This window comes from Cheilinus undulatus, linkage group 15, assembly GCF_018320785.1.
Source record: "Cheilinus undulatus linkage group 15, ASM1832078v1, whole genome shotgun sequence".
NCBI lineage: Eukaryota > Metazoa > Chordata > Actinopteri > Labriformes > Labridae > Cheilinus > Cheilinus undulatus.
Genome location: NC_054879.1, coordinates 13,537,315 through 13,553,984, shown reverse-complemented (window position 1 = coordinate 13,553,984; position 16,670 = coordinate 13,537,315). Strand labels below are relative to the sequence as shown.

At 38.2% G+C, this 16,670-nt stretch overlaps 1 protein-coding gene across 1 annotated transcript in view; it reads left to right on the top strand.

The window, feature by feature from the left end:
- The first annotated feature begins 2,753 nt into the window (after positions 1-2,753).
- The window catches only part of LOC121522363 (nck-associated protein 5-like), a 124,791-nt gene continuing 110,874 nt past the window's right edge, over positions 2,754-16,670 (top strand). The window contains exon 1 of the mRNA XM_041806610.1: positions 2,754-3,067. The gene's annotated coding sequence lies outside the window, so the exon portion shown is untranslated. The remainder of the gene's footprint in view (positions 3,068-16,670) is intronic.

Here is a 16,670-nt window from a genome sequence, read left to right as displayed (position 1 = left end):
CCCACATTTAACAAAAAAGAAAAAAGAGAGAGAGAAATCATTTCCCTTTTTAGCATTTAAAAAAGACAGAGCACTGTCTAAACTGTGCCAAAATACTGCAACTTTTCCACTTCCACTTCATGATCTAAATTGCACAAAACCCAGGCTCATTTGCCATATTATCATTTAAATAAGAGGGAGAACACTAAATTGTACAGAGATTGGCAACATTTCCACTTCCAAGATTTAACTGAGAAAAAGCGCTGACTAGATGGTTCAAAATATTGGCAAGTTTTACGTATTTAATGTTTTATTAAAAGAGACAGAGAAAGTACTGTTTTAACTGTTCAATTAAACTGGCAACATTTCCATAGTCAGCATTTAGCTAAGAGAGCCAGAAAGAACAAAAACTAAATTGCACAAAAACATTGGCAACATTTCTGAATCCAACATTTTACTGAGATAGAGCACTAAATCCAAAAGAACACCTAAAACAACTTAAAGAAGAGAGAGGGGATGAGCTGTGTCTTAATTGCACATAAACATTGGCAAGTCCTCCTAAAAAGGGGAGAGCATGGTCCAAATTGTACAAAAACATTGTCAAAATTTCTGTTTCTAAAATTCAACAAAGAGAGAAAGAGGTTTCCTTTGCTCCTCTTCATCTTAATGCTCTTGTCCAAACATTGTTATTGTTTGTGTGCAATTTAGACAGCATGCAGGAGTTTGGCTGCATTTTTTTGGTGATTAAATACAGTACATGTCCTACCTCTGGGTGCCCATTCTGTGTTATAAAACTGTCATTTGTTTTAAAAAAATCAATTTAAAGTAAAAAAAATCTGGCTATTGTGACAACCCTAGAAGCAAGATCAGTTTAATTAAGTTTCATATGTATATCAACATGACACAGTGAAATAATCTCTCTGGTTTAATTTTACAGTTTAGTTTCCCATCTTATCTGTGCATGAGTTTAGATAAAACATAATTAAAGGCTTGCGTCATCTTGACACCTGTCCCAAACACCTGTCATGGACTAAAGGAAATAAAAGCCCAGGCTGTTAATGGAAGTCTTAAGGCTGGTCTAAAGTGTCCCTTTAAGGCAGAAGCAGTGCAGGTTTTTCATCAGTGTTTGCTCTGCTGTGGATAAGCTCTCTTACAGCAAGATTATTCACCTCTTTGTATTTCATCCAGCTGAGGCTCTTAGTCACACATACAAGCAGCGTAGCCATGCAGCTCGGTCTCTTGCGTACATACACAACCCTCCCTTTCATACACACACTCATCGTTTCTCCCTCCTCTCCGCTGTCTTCCTCTGTTCTGCATCCAGCCACGCATGCATACGCACTCACTCTATGGATGCAACACACACACTCGGGCTGCCAGGCTCGGGAGCATCAAGGCCTAATCTAGGTCACAGCATAAGCCCAGAGGTATCCTGGTCTCCACACTCCTAAATGCACGCATGTTTTTTTGCATTTTAAATCCGTTTTGACTCGACTAATTATCTTCAGCTTAAGGTGGAAAGATTTTAATTTTGACCACAGAGCAAACACCATTTCCCTCTAGTAAAAAGATGACTTTAATAAAACCAATGAATTTCATATTTTCCAAAAACCCCCACCCCGGCTTCATCTCTTCCTGCTCCTCTTCCAAATAACCTAATTTGTAACGGCTCTCATGATTGTCACAAGGCCATCATTTCCCTGATTAAGTGCACTTTGGTGATCTCTCTGCAGCAGATCACTGAGTCAACATGCATTTGAGCAACACTTGAAGCGAACGCAGAAGCCTGAACCAAATCGATTATTTGGTGTGCGATCTGCTCACATAAAGACGCTCCTTTTGCATGCTGCTGCATTTTGTGTGCATCGCTGCAGAAGCACCATAGGATCCCTTTGATCTGACTTCGCCTGACAGCGTACCATCCGAGATGCGACCGTGTGTCACAGCACAGAAATAGAGGAGCTTATTTCTTTACATCAGTCTCTCCAGCCTTCTATAAATATTCCAAAGCTCTCTGTTCTCTCCCTTTTTTCTGTCTTGCTGCTTTCTCTCGATTCCCCCTCCCTCTCTCTCTTTCTGTTTGTCCATTTTTCCTACACTCTACCTCCCACATCTTCCTTTTTTCCCCTCTGCTCTCGTCGTATAATGTGGAAAAATGTGCCTCTGTTCAGTCTAGAGAGAGGCAGAACAAAAACAATACTGCTTGTATGGTTTGTTGTTGTTCACAAGTCAGACAGAAATAACCTTTATATCCCTTTTCTGACTTTTCTACCCCACAAATTTCCACTAATCAAGTGGAGTTTTATGTTAACCACAGACTTTAATCACAGCTAGGATTTGAAATAGGAAGGAAAAAGAGGGCAAGCAGATTTTCATCCAAAGCCACTGTCACTTCAATGCTGCTGTTCCCAAAATGTGAGCGCACAGTGCCGTCCTCTCTAACCTATCAGTGTGGGAAGTAAGCGTGCCACCTATGAAGTCAGCAGTCCCCAACCCCCACCCTGAACACATGTTTAACATCCTCTGGGCACAGGCTGAGCACAGCACTGAGACACAGCTGAGAATTGAAGAGAGAGAGAAAGAGAGAGAGAGAGCAGTGAAGTGGAAACATGGGTGAGCATCAGAGAAAGACAGAAATAGAGCGATAAAGGAGTGAATTAGGCAGAGGCAGAGAGAGGAAGAGGAGGAGGAGGAGTGTTTGAGTGAGGCGGTGATGCTGCGTGCAGACTGGCTTGTTTTCTCGTGAGCTCTCGTCGTGCATGGATGTGAGAATCTCGTGGATTTGAGCCTCACTGGGATTCATTTCATCTGGATTTGAAGCTGCTGCTGCTTCCCTCCGAGGATGCGACTGAGTCTGGATGTTTGGATCCATGTGGGCCTGTGACGTCTGCACCCCCTCAGTGGCTCTCTTCTCCTTCTTCTTCTCCTCCATAAGGATGTCTCTGGCAGCTCTGACCCAGATTGTAGAGTGGTGGCTCCTTGCTGATCTGTGAACGTGATGCAGTGGACAAGGCATGCTCTACACCTTGACCGAGAGCGCTCAGCCTGCTGACATCTGTCTCCGTGGTTACACACAGCGACGAGAAGGGTAAGGATGCACTCCTCTGACCTGCACGCTCAAAATGTCAAGCCATGGAGGGGGGTGGTTTATGTCTATGTGTATGCGTGCGTGCACGTGCCTGTGTGATGCAAACATTACAAATCACTACCACCATCATCTATCAGACATGCTTCCCCTTCTTAGCATGAACATATCTCCTTTCAGAGGCTTCAAACAGTGCCATATTGTGGCTGTGATGGTGAACTGTGTATGCATGCACTATGCAGAATATCCTCATGTTTAATGTATGACCAGGGAGATATCATGGTCAGCAACAAGTCACTGCGCTTCCCCCCAAAGTGCCAAGGAAAGTAGGTTAAGGATGACACAGGCAGAGGGGGCTGAAATGAATGAAAAATTGATAAAGTTCTTTTGGTTTCTGGAAGCTTTTGGCTTCATTCTGCATGAAAGGAAACCTAAATGCATGGGGGAATGTAGAAGAGAAAAGCCTATTATGGTAAAGTTTGGCAGGGTCCCATCTGACCTAGTACTGGAGCTGTTCATTTCTGGCAAAAACCCCAATCAGGATCATTATGATTGGTATTTAGATAAAAAAAAATATTACTAGATTTTAAAACATATGTGTCCTTGGTATTGATCAAAATTAAACACTCAACACTTTCTTAGATATAGATAAGTTAATACATAAACATAATAGTATATGGGGTGTTGAGGAGGTGCATATTATTAGGCATTAATAAAGCATTAGCAAAATATCACCATACACTTTAATAGTCTTTAAAGTAGAGCTGTAAGAGTTGATGCATTAATCGAGGTCGATAATAAGTGCATTTTTAAATTGCATTATTAACATGTTTTGTTGTTGCTTTCAGCACATGTTGGTTGAACCACTGCAGCATCTCCCTGCAGCCACAGTGATGTAAAATAAGTCCACCACTGCTCCTTTAGTGTCTAATTTCACTTTAAAAACTCACAGACAGCTCAGTGGATGAGTCAATATCATCTGCAAATTTTATTTTCAAATATTTCCCGGTTCCCTTATTTCCTTTCAATCCATAACAGATTCTTTTTCCACAGTGAAATCTATGACATTATCTTAGATCTACCTGGGGTTACATATTTTCCTTTAAGATCAAGCAGGTCCATTCGAACAGGAAGTCAACTACCTTAAGTATAAGACAGTACTAAAAAATGGTTTGATTGCAAAAAAATAGCAGATTAATCATGATTAACAACAGAAATTAATTGTGGTTAGAACATATACCTTTTGACAGCCCTACTATAAAGCATCATTTACTAAATGATATGCCATGTAAACGGATGCTCTATTTGATTCACATGTTAGTATGTAAGTATTAGTAAGGGCTAGCTCATCTACAGAGCAGTAACTGATATGCCATGAAGAGATTCAGCTAAAAATAGTTTATTATTGCATTAAAGAAGTATTTGTAAAGTTGTTAAGGGTTAAAGTTATGAATGCTTTGCTAATGCATCAATATAGCATGTATATCTTGTTTACAGATGAATGATTACCTAACAGTAAGGGCTAAAAGGATCAAAAACATGAATCATAGTCATGCTAAAGATTTCTATCATCCTTGATCTTTTTTCAACATATTTCCAAATTCACAGTTTTGCATTTAACACTTCTTAATATTACTGTTTTAATCTATGGGTAATAGACTTCCTGTTGGGATAAAGACCTGCTTTAATTTTGAAAGAAAATATTGAAGATTATGATATAAACCTAACCACTGAAAAGTAACTTATGGATTGAAAAGTAAAAAGGTAATTGTTTGATATCACAAGGTTCAGATGCCTTTCACTTGTCCACTGAGCTGTCTGTGAATTTCTAAAGTGAAATGAGAATTTAAGGAGCAGTGGTGAAATTATTTTACACCACTGTGGCTGCAGAGAAAAGCTGTGTCTTAACCAAAGTGTGCTGAGAGAGACACTAAAGCATGATATAGAACTTAACTGCTCTATGATTAATGCATTAATGCAGACAGCCTATTAATAATGCTTTGGAAATGATGACCAAAGCTTTTCTTATTCTTGAATAAAGCTTCATTAATGAATTATTGATGCTAAAGTGTGTGCATTTTTGTAAGTATTGCCACACTTTGAAACATTTACCACACATGATAAAACTTAATGACACACTGAGTGCAACACAGCCTTTGGGATAGTAATCGAGACAATCTTGTCATCATTATTTTGGAATGGCAAATAATTTTGACTGCACAACACTACTTAGACCCTCTGAAGCTTTCAGAATGTCTGATTTTTCTCCATACCAAGGGCTATTAAATGAAAAATCTGTTCATTTAATGATTTATAGAGCCAATAAGAGCCAAATTATTGAAAAATACCTTTGCAAGAGCCACAATCTAAGTAGTGAAAAGGGGCAAAAATGTGTTAAAGTGGCAATAAAAATAAGTTAAAAGGGGCAGAATGGTCAAAAAGCAGCAAAAAATGGTGAAAAAGGGCAAAAATGGGGGAGAAAAAGTGACAAAAATTAGTTACAGGTGGCAAAAATTGTCAAAAAAAGTGGTAAAAACATGATAAAAAATGAGTGGAAAGTGACTAAAATGGGCAAAAGGCAGCAAAAGGTGGGAGAATGGACAAAAAGCAGCGAAGAGTGGCAAAAATTTGGGGAAAAAAGTTGCATTTAATGCAAAAGGCAGCTTAAATGGGTGAAAAGTGGCAAACAAGAGAAAAAAATTGCAAATAGTAAAAAACGGGACAAAAGAGTCCAAAACTGGGCAAAAAGTAGCTAAAAGAAGTGACAAAAGTGGGCTTAGAGCAGTAAAAAGTTGATTAAAAGTGGCAAAAAAATTGCAAATAAGGGCACTGGAAATATACAGACAAATATAAAAGTTGACAATTAAAGCTTCCACTGTATAAGCGTGGAAAACAAACTGAATAATGTGATTTGCAATGGATAATTTCTGAGGTCAAAGTTTCTCTTTATTTAAGGTTTTCTGGGGGAATAATGTTTCAAATTAAGACATAAAAGAGTCACAAATCACCACAAAAGAGCCACACTTTGAGTATCACTGATTTGTAGCATCAAAAAGTACTGGAGCTTTAAAATACTTCAGATCTTCAGAAATGCATTTAACCTAAAGCTGCCATGAGTGAAGAAAAGAGAGCCCTGCCTTTATTGAACACCATTTGCAGTAGTTTGCCTCAGGGCTGCCCATAAGGAAGGATAAAGGGGAAAGCTCTAAGGGGCCAAGCCATATGGAGGAGGGCAGGACGGTTCCCAGAAATATATATTTAAGAAAATAAAATCAGATTTTATTTCCTTAGCAAAAATACTCAAAATTACCAGTGAAAGCAACAATAATACCAATATTACTGCTGTTATGTTCAGCCAAGCAAGGACCCAAGGCTTGGGGGGAAAGGGGAAAGCTTTCAAGGGCCCAAAGATGTATCCCTTAAACTGTATGAGCCCCGTATGACGGCTTATTAGGAACGCTCTCGGATCTGTTAATTTTCTGATCTTTGCTAAAGATTTCTATTTTTTGGGGGGGGGGGGCTTTAGTTTGCCTTTATTGGGATAGAGCAGCTGAAGAGAGACAGGAAATATGGGGAGACAGGTTGGGGGATGACATGCACCAAACTGCATAGAGACTGGAAATCGATCCAACAACCAGTGCATTGAGGACTACAGCCTCAGCTGCAACTTCTTTACTCACTGAGCTAAACTAGCACCCAGAGATCTGTAAATTTTTTAGGAAAAACTCCAAAATTTCAGATTATAAGGTGGTAAATTTATGAAAAAAACAAATTCATAATTATTGATTTTTAAAAGTTGCAAATTTATAAGAACAAAATCCTAGTAATTTTGAAGTTAAAGATAGCTTATATGGAAGATAATCCTACCAGATAAAGCCATTTAACTTGGCTCCCATACAGTTTAGAGCCTAATCAATTTAGACTTTTATTTGGACTAAACAATGATGTGATTTTGTCCAGAATCCTCATATTACCATACGTATCTTAACTTTTAGGAAGCTTTGCCTTTACTGGGGCTTTTCAGAAGAAAACAACACACTGGCAGCAACGTTAACATCATAGTTGACCCATGGTGCTTTATTAGGCCCCTAATTTTGGACTCTTTTGAGCAATTTCAAGACCTAAACAAAAGTTGGGATGCTAGTCAAGGACAAGACAGGAGAAAGCTGGCTAGTGCATTCAACTACAATTTTAATGTGTTTACCTTTTTCCAGTCAAATTTTAAGATGGTCTGAGCTTGATTTAGGAGGCAAACGTTATCCAGGAGACCTGATGTGTTGATATATGAAACCACATCTGAGAAAGATACTTAATTGAGCTTTACAGGTTCCCAGCAATTTCTGTAAACAGGCCTGGAGAGACCTGAACTCGAGTTTGGGTACTGGAAAAGAAAGAAAGAAAGAAAGAAAGAAAGAAAGAAAGAAAGAAAGAAAACAAGGCACGCATGACCTTAACAGTGAGTTAACAGACTTTTGTAGTCAGTTTCAGAGTTGATTTGAGCCTGGCCTTGGTAGCCAGGAGATTAGCACTGGGAGGTTACACTAACATTGGATCCATACACTGATGTTATTAAATCAGATCTGCATTGAACCTATGGAGGGCCCAGAAATTTCTGTTGGATGGGCCTGGTTTGCTTTCATTTTTGGTTATGAAGAACAAGCACTTTCCTGGTCTGCTGCCTCAGTGTTGTTGCTGTGATATCCAAACTGATATCAGTATTGCTGTATTTAACTGTCTTGTGATCGTGACAGTCTGAGTCCCTTCCTCCTGTCGATGGTCACTGCAGTTCAGTTTAGGTCAGCTCGGGTTAATTGAATGAAATAAAGCATCCTTAAACAAGTCAATAAGACAGAGCAAAGATCAGCACGTCATCTACCACAGCACAAAGATGTGGGAGTCATTTTTCTAAAGGTCAGAGAGTTTGCTCACCCACTGACCGCCATCTGACCGTGGATCAAAGAGCAAATCTGTCACATTTCATCCGGTATTACATCTTATAAAGGTGAGCGTAAAGGTGAGGGCAAGATGCTGACTTCAGTCCTTTTACATGCAACTCTATTTTTGGTCTCTTTGATGTCAAACAAAGAAGCTCCAGAAAGAAATTTTAAATTCCAGAGGGTTAATGAAGCTGAATATGTAAATTTATCAGAGTAGATAGTAAATGAAGGTGGTTATTTGACATGAATTTTTAATAATGTCAGGAGTATTATGCTGCCTCAGGCTATGAGAGGCTACAATAGAGGTATGACATGCTTTCAGACGTCAGTGTTTACGTCAGATAGAAAAGAGCATCATCATAGCAGCTTTAACATATAGCATGGAAAAAAGATGTGTTACTAATGCTGAGACATCATGGATATGGGCCAGGATGCTGAATGTCTAAACAATGTTGTGTGTGATATTAATAAATCAGAAGCGCTGTAGTCGGAGTTAAATGGTGAGTGTTTGTCTCACAAACGCATTCAAATAGCTCATCAAGTTCATGTGCCTCTATTTTTTATTTTTTTTGGACTGTACTCAGGCAGTCAGACGTCAGCTGACGTCATCTGTGATCCTGATGTGATTGGTTGCCCTCTGATGTCTGATGTTTAGTTGTTGGCTTGTTGAAATGAAAGATTACCATACATTAGACGTTTTTTCTTTACGTCTTTACGATAAGGCTGTTAAAGGATCATGTAAGCTGTTGTACATTTGGGTCACTGGGATCAAGAAGTGTTTGTTCTTATTCTGGTCTGTTACATTCAAGGGGAGCTGAAGGGTTTCAGGACGGATGCCACTGAAGAGCTCCGTTGAAATATTAATAGATCACATTTTGAGACAGTTTGTCCTTGAAGGAGCTTGTTGTGTTGCTTCAATCATTGTGGAAAGTGTGTTTTAATGTTTAGGATGTGGGTTAAAATTGACAACAATTTTAGAAATGTGTGACCTTAATTGTGACCTTAACTATGCAAAACCCACCTGACCCTGTGTCATAAAGTCATTGCCCCCAAAACCTTATAACTGGTTGTTCCAGCCATGGAAGCAAGCATTTGTGATAACTGGTGATGAGACTTTCACATCACTGTGGAGGAATTTTGGCCCACTCTTCTTCGCAGAATTGTTTTAATTCAGCCATATCGGAGGGTTTTCAAGTATGAACAGCCTGTTTAAGGTCATGGCACAGCACCTCAGTCAGATTTAAGTCCGGACCTTGACTAGGCCACTCCAAGACTTCTTCTTTTTTTTTTAACCATTCAGAGGTGGACTTGCTGGTGTGTTTTGGTTCATTGTCCTGCCGCATAACCCAAGTGTGCTTGAGCTTGAGGCCACAAACTGATGGCCAGACATGGTCCTTTAGGATTTTCTGGTAGACAGCAGAATTCATAGTTCCATAAACTACAGAAAGTGGTCCAGGTCCTGAAGCAGCAAAGCAGCCCCAAACCATTACACTGCCACCCCCATGTTTGACTGTTGGTATGATTCTCTTTTGATGAAATGCTGTGTTAGTTTCACTCCAGATTTAACAGGACACACATCTCCCAAAAAGTTTAACTTTTATCTTGTCCACAGAATAAAAAGTTTTGAGGGTCATCAGGATGTTATTTTTGTCAAATGTGAGACGAGGCATTGTGTTCTTTTGCTCATCAGTGGTTTTGGCATTGGAACTCTCCCATGGATGCCATTTTTTCCCAGTCTCTTTCTTGATGTTGAATCATGAACACTGACCTTAACTGACTCATGTGAGGCCTGCAGGTCTTTAGATGTTGTTCTGGGTTCTTTTGTGACCTCCTTTGGTCACTTTGGCCACTACTGGGAAGATTCATCGCTGTTCCAGGTTTTCCCCATTTGTGGATAATGGTTCTCACCATGGTTAGCTGGAGTCCCAAAGCCTAAATGACTTTTTAATCCTTTACAGACGGATAGATGTCAATGATTTTTTTTCTCATCTGTTGTTGAATTTACTTAGATGGCGCCATGATATTTTGTTTTTTGAGATCTTTTAGCCTAATTCACTTGTCTGACAGCTTCAATTTAAGGGATTTCTGGATTCAACAGGTCTGGCATTAATCAGGCCTGGATATGACTGGTTAAATTTAGCTCAGCTTTCCAAAAAATATTGGTAATTAGTTAATTTGTGGTTTAACAAGGGGGACAATTACTTTTTGTCACAGAGGATTTAGGTTTGGATGTGTTTTTCACTTAGGTTATTTTATTTTTGTCTAAAATTACAGTTTTTTGATGATCTAAAAAAATTAAATGTGACAAATGCGCAAAAAAAAAAAAAAAAAAGAAATCCAGAGGTGTGGCAAATACTTTGTCACACTTAATCTAAAGAGCTTCCATGCTCAAGAAATGTTGACTGAAAAGCAAGATTTACTCATGTTAGACACCCATGTTTCCCTTTTCTTTCACCAGTTCTTGAACCCTTTGGGTGTCATCATATGTCATCTTTTGATTGGTTGTATGTCTCTTTAAATTTCTCTGTAAATCTGCCTGAGGTTAGTATTTAATGGTTTCAAGGCAAAACTTGGGGGTCTCTAGCTTCTAGTTTTGTGTTGCTACCTTTGCAGGTGTTTGGACGTATATGATATGGAATTCACAGCAGTGGAGAGTTGTTCTGGTCCCAGTTTACACTTATATGTTACAATTTGTTGTTTTTGTGCAATAAATTCAAAGTCATGTTCATATCTCCACTCATCTAAAGATGTCCTCATTTGAGCCGCTTCACCATTTCCCCTCTTCCTCATCCATGGACTCAAGCTGATGTGTCAGTCACCTGAATTTGAGAGTGTTGCGGGATCCTTATTAAAAGGGACGCTTGATTTGATTTTTTTCCATGCTTCTGTTTTACAGATAGTTGGAGGAGTTACAGTTATGCCATTGACAAGATTAACTGTAATGTGGTTAATAGCAGCAGTAAAGCGGTACACTACTGTGTTACATACAAATGTAATGTGAGTAAAGCGGTACTTGTTCAAAGTTTTGAGGTTTCCCAGCTCCCATTCAACACTACACAAACGTTCTTTTAATTCTTAGATGAACAAAATAAATTGTTTTCATTTGTAAATATTATATATCGCTATTGTTGGGCCAAAAACCTTGTATCTCCATTTCTTTGTTTAATCATTTTTTCATGAATCAGTGCTATTGGTCAACCTTTATATTTATCAGTGGGTTTTAACACATCTTCAAGCTGTAAAAAGTGTGAAAAGATGCTGACTATGACCATTCAGTGTTAAATTAGTTGAGAATTACAGTGTTTTTTGATTCCCTGAATTTGCAGATGTCATATGAACAGTTTTGCCCCAATTACCAATCCCTGGAGTACTCCAAATATGAATTATTGTGTCTCCGTGCATTTGTTTGATTCTGAGATCAAGACATGACAGAAGTGTTTCACGTTCTCAGTGTTGATATTTTTTGTTTTAAAATGCAAAGTAAATGCATTTATATCAAGGGATTAAAATACAATTAATCATGATTAACTATGGAAAATCAGCTGTAACTGTAAAAAGTTACAGCCCAATTTGAAGCTTTAGTGATACCGTGATCCTGAACAACTGATGACAGTGCTGGCTTTTAGATCCAATATCAGGAATAAAACCAACCAACCATGTCATATAGTATTGGAAAATCATAAGTGATGAATGATTCAAGGCAATAAGAAAATTTTGCATTTGTGTTAACCAGCAGCTGAAACATTCACATTTTTGGTACTGAATGAACAAAGAAATTAGCATTTTCTACTTTAAACAATAAATTTACTTTTTTTTTTGTGAGAATCCCTCTAAACCCCTGACTGTAGAAAGCCTATTATCAGACAACCATGTTGTTTTAGCTCAGCATACATTGGCATCAGAAAGGGTTAACAGCTGAAGTGTCTCAGCAGCGGGCCGAGGCAAATGTGACAGCTGACAATTATAATGAATAAATAAAAGTGAACAACTCGGCCTGTCCCTCATGGCAACACAACCCGACCTGTCACTTTACCGTAATTGCTTCGCTGACATGACAATCATTTAGGAAGTAAAGAGTTTGGTTACTCTTATAAAGCACTTCTCCACATAACCTCGCTTACCTCCTTCCACATACCATGATACTCAGCAGAAGATTGCCTCGTTCAATGGAGAACCTCTCCTGGGGGTTCTTGTCGTCCACACGGCTGACCTGACCTCGATGTAGAAAAAAACCTACACAGGACAGGATGTACAGTAGCTCAGGGCGAGGGGATAGCCATTGTCTGCTGCTGAATCTCCTCCATGGTTGGTGCATTGGAGCAGATAGTTAATGCATACGATCGGAGGACTGGATGGTAGCTTTGTGCAGCAGCATAAAAGAGGTCAGCAGTAGCCTAAAGGTTAAAATAATGCTTGGACAGTAAGGGTTAATGCTCCATACCGGTCAGGACAACATGGTTAAGAAGTGAGTAATGCTCACTTCCAGATGTCTTTGTAAAGAAAGAAGTCAAGTCTAACCCTGAAATCAATATTTTTAAACTGACTCTAACATGATCTTTTGTTTGATGTGCATCTTTACTTTCTGCTCACTATCAATGGATGAAGAAGTACCACTACCATTCACTCCTTTCATTCTATCATTATTTATTGTAATGCATTAATGACTGTGAATCAGTCTTACTGTGGCCAGTAGGGCATGAAATGTATAGAAATTCAGCTTTTTTTCTGGATGTGGAGCAAAAAAGTGTATGAAGAGCTTTTAAACTTTGTGTTCTGAGGTTGCCTGTTAGGCAGCAATCACTATTTAGATTATTTTTACCATACTCCTGGTAATAGTGTTGCAAGACACTTTTGCACCATGAGTGATGTTACCCACTCAGTTAGTGACTTTCTGATTTTGGAAGATTAAACCCGATAAATCTCAGATTTTCTGTAGTTAATTGCAAATAAATACATTATTTTTCATTGCATTTTTAAATTCCACTATTTTGCATTAAAACTGTTATGGCATCATTCTGGATTTTCTACTATGTCTAACTAAGGATAACTGACTTTCTTTTTGGATACAGAGCTACTTTTATAGGTAGATCAAATATTTTTAACATGGTCTTAACTACAAAAGAAGGAACTTGTTATGGATTGAAAAAGAAGTAAGTGAATGGGTAAATGAACACATTGTTCAGATGACTTTGACTTGTCCACTGAGCTGTCCGTGCGTTTTTAAAGTAAAATGTGATATTAAATAGCAGTAGACTTATTTTACATCACTGTGGCTGCAGTGTTTAAATATTGATGATAAACTATAGGAAATCTGGCTTTAAGAAAAAAACCCTGTGAAAAGAGTTGTCTCCTACAGTCGCCCCAAATAAACATTTTTTCATACATTTTATTTACTTCATTTTCTATGCTAATTAACAATATCTGGTTGTCTTGTAGAGATCTTGACTTAATTGTCTTGCTGTCTTTAAAGAACTGTTTTTGTCATTATAAGGGATTGACAGCATTGGCCAACTTTTGATGGTTTTCAGCGCCAATAGCAATACAGATTATTGGTAGTTTGTTAAACTGCAAACCGATATTTGGAATCAATATGCATTTATAACAACTAATAGAATATACATAATGTGACAAAAGTATAACTCTGTAAAGTAAAGCAAACAAGTAAAGCCAAATAAGCATTTTAGCACTAAGTCAACACAGAGCTAAACAGTAGCAGCAGGAAAACAGGAAGTGATGCTATACGCTCACTGTGTCAGCTGCACCTAGGCCTCAGTATTTTGGCTAGTCCTCATGTGAAGGCTAGCCAATCAGATGGTGCTATTAGTGGGATAATTGTTAAAACCTTGAAGAGTGTAAACAGAGCCAGTGGAGAAGACTCATGTAGCAGCAGAGCCAAAGGAGCGACCTTTTAAACTGATGTTTTTATCACTGATTGGGAAGTAAAATGCTGATACAGATAAATGAACATTGCAAAAGCCTAATATCCACCTCAGTAATCAGCAAGGCTGATCATTGGTCAGCTCCTAATTAATAAATATTATTAATAACATATATTATTATCTTGGACAACAAAGCTTGCTTTCTTTCCTGGTCACTTTGATATCATGACAAGCCACCATGCTGTTATCGTCCACACAGCTGTGGTTAATTTAAGACTATTTCAATGCTTATTTTGTTGCTTATTTTACATTTTATTACTATGTTATATCTAAATACTTCATGTACATACACAGATACGTATATAGAGTTACTGGCTTGGATCATCTAAAGATGAAGAAGATGTCAAGATCTCAAGAATACAAACCAAAGAAACACTCATTATCATGAGAAAACTGAGTATCATTAAATCTGATGTATAAGACACTGTTTTAACTCCACTTCTTTATTTGAGTTATTAGCTTTGACCCATATTTAACAGTACATGCTGTCATGTCTGCAAGTACAATCGGACTTCATCACGTCTATACAAGGCCTGACACTAAATTAACCCCAATTTGGGCAAGCTGGTCTTCCAGGCAGGCAGAACGGGTTCACTGTAGCTCCTTTTCCACATGTTGTGTCCCACTCTCTCCCTGATTTCCCATAAATAATTATTTATGAAAAAGAAAATTCACCATGATTTATTATTGTAAGCAGCAGCTTAACTGTTAATCAAGTGCTGTGATACATACAGTAGCTGAACAGACAGCACTGGTGGGGATTGGTACACTATCATCTGTTCTTCATTGGCTCATAACCCTGCATTTATGGAAAATAGTGCTGAACTGTTTAGTAAGTAGACCTTGTGGAAAGCTGATTTGATTGTATAGTCTCCTCAATTAAAGATAACAAGTGAGCAGTGGAGGTGGACAGAGCGACTACAGGAATACGGGTCTTTTAATGTCACAACTATAACCAGCTCAACTACTGTATTGTTGGTGGCAGAGGTGCAAACTCTCAATGGGAAAAACAGCTGGTACAAAAAGAATAACACTGCACTGCCATACAGGGAGACAGTTTAAACCTTTTTACACCCAAAACAGGCTGTGGCTTATGAACAAGAGTGACCTATTCTCTGGGTTTTATGGTAATCTAATGTAGGGATGCATATCTGCTCCTAATATTTCACTCAGTAATCTTTCTGCTGTTGCCAAAAAAATGTCATGAAAATATGTCACATGAGCAAGATTTGCTTATCTGTGTGTAATTTGGTTTCTTTCCATGTCTTTACGATCTATTTTACTTAACTTTATGCTTTAACTCATAGAGATCCAATCCAATCCTTGAAATAAGTTCTCCTATAATTAGAAACTTAACAACTTGAATAAACATTCAACCAAATTATTGATCTGGTCTTGCTCCTTTCATAGCTGGATTGTTTAAAAGATAACTTTTCAGTATGGCTGCCATCTTGGTTTAATACCAATTGGTGTGCCGTACTTTTGTTCCCACCAGAAAAAGGCAAACAAGCTTAAATTTAATGAGGACATGGTGACTTCTGCAGCCAGCTTCAACTGGACATTTGAGGATCTGCAGTTTTTTGCTCCACATTGGGTTCATTCTGCTTGGTTTAAACCAACTGCTCTACATATTTGACAGCATATATCCATAGCTGTTACAGTTTGAATAAACAGACATCATCAGCCATTTTGACATGTCTGTAGAGGAAGCTCAGGTGTAAATAATGCAAGAGATGGTGGCTGAATTCCAGTCAGCTGCTCTAGTTTCAGGATCCTGCTGTTATATGTGCTGCTTGTTTCACTTGAAGGCTTTCAGAGGAGTTTAATAAAACAAAGTGATGGTTAATGTCATTAGTTACACCTGTGCTCTTTTTACAGTGAGACAAAAACAGTTTTGATTTATTAAAGAAGTTTGTCTCAACTAGTCCAAACTGGGCTGTTATATTCAATCTTCTTACAGCAGGCAACACAGCAAGGCAGTGCTGAACCAATTCACACATGCAAACTCAGCATTGTAAGCAAATGAACAGTCAGCATAATTAATATATCCATCATAATAATTGTCAGCATTGAAACAAGTAAGAATTGTACTCAGTTGTACTCATATCCACAATGACCAGTAATTACTCAGGCTGACTGGCTGTGTGTGCAGCTTTCAATTCTAGGCATCCACATCATCATTCATTTTCCAGAATCAATATTCTAAAAACCTGTCAGTAGATTATTCTTTCCATGTCAGATATGCACCACCGTGTTCTTTACAGTCATTATTTCAGACCATTTTCAGGGGTCTCATGCTCCAAGGGGCTTCAAGATGCAGTCCTTTTGAAGGTATGCATCCAAATATAAGGTATATGTCTAAAGCTATTTTTCTGTGATAAAAAGTCTATTGTAAATAAGGGGGCCAAAAGTGAATAAAATAGCATGAGAACAGAGTTATCCCTAAAAGTCCCAGGGGAGGACCCCAGTTACCAAAATGAAGGTTCAAGCCTCTCAAAAAGCACCAAATGTCTTCTGATCTAGCTAATTCATCAAGTAAATCCCTTTAGGTATGTTGAAAACAATGATTTGGTGGATGGCATGTAATCAATAAAAATGTGTGGTTTGCAGCAGAAGAATGGATATTGAACCAATAGTGAGCATGATACCTGGCCTAGAGACGTGTAAATATTCAGATGTAGAGATTTAGAAATATGACGCTCTTCTATGAGCCGATAGAGTGTTTACTCA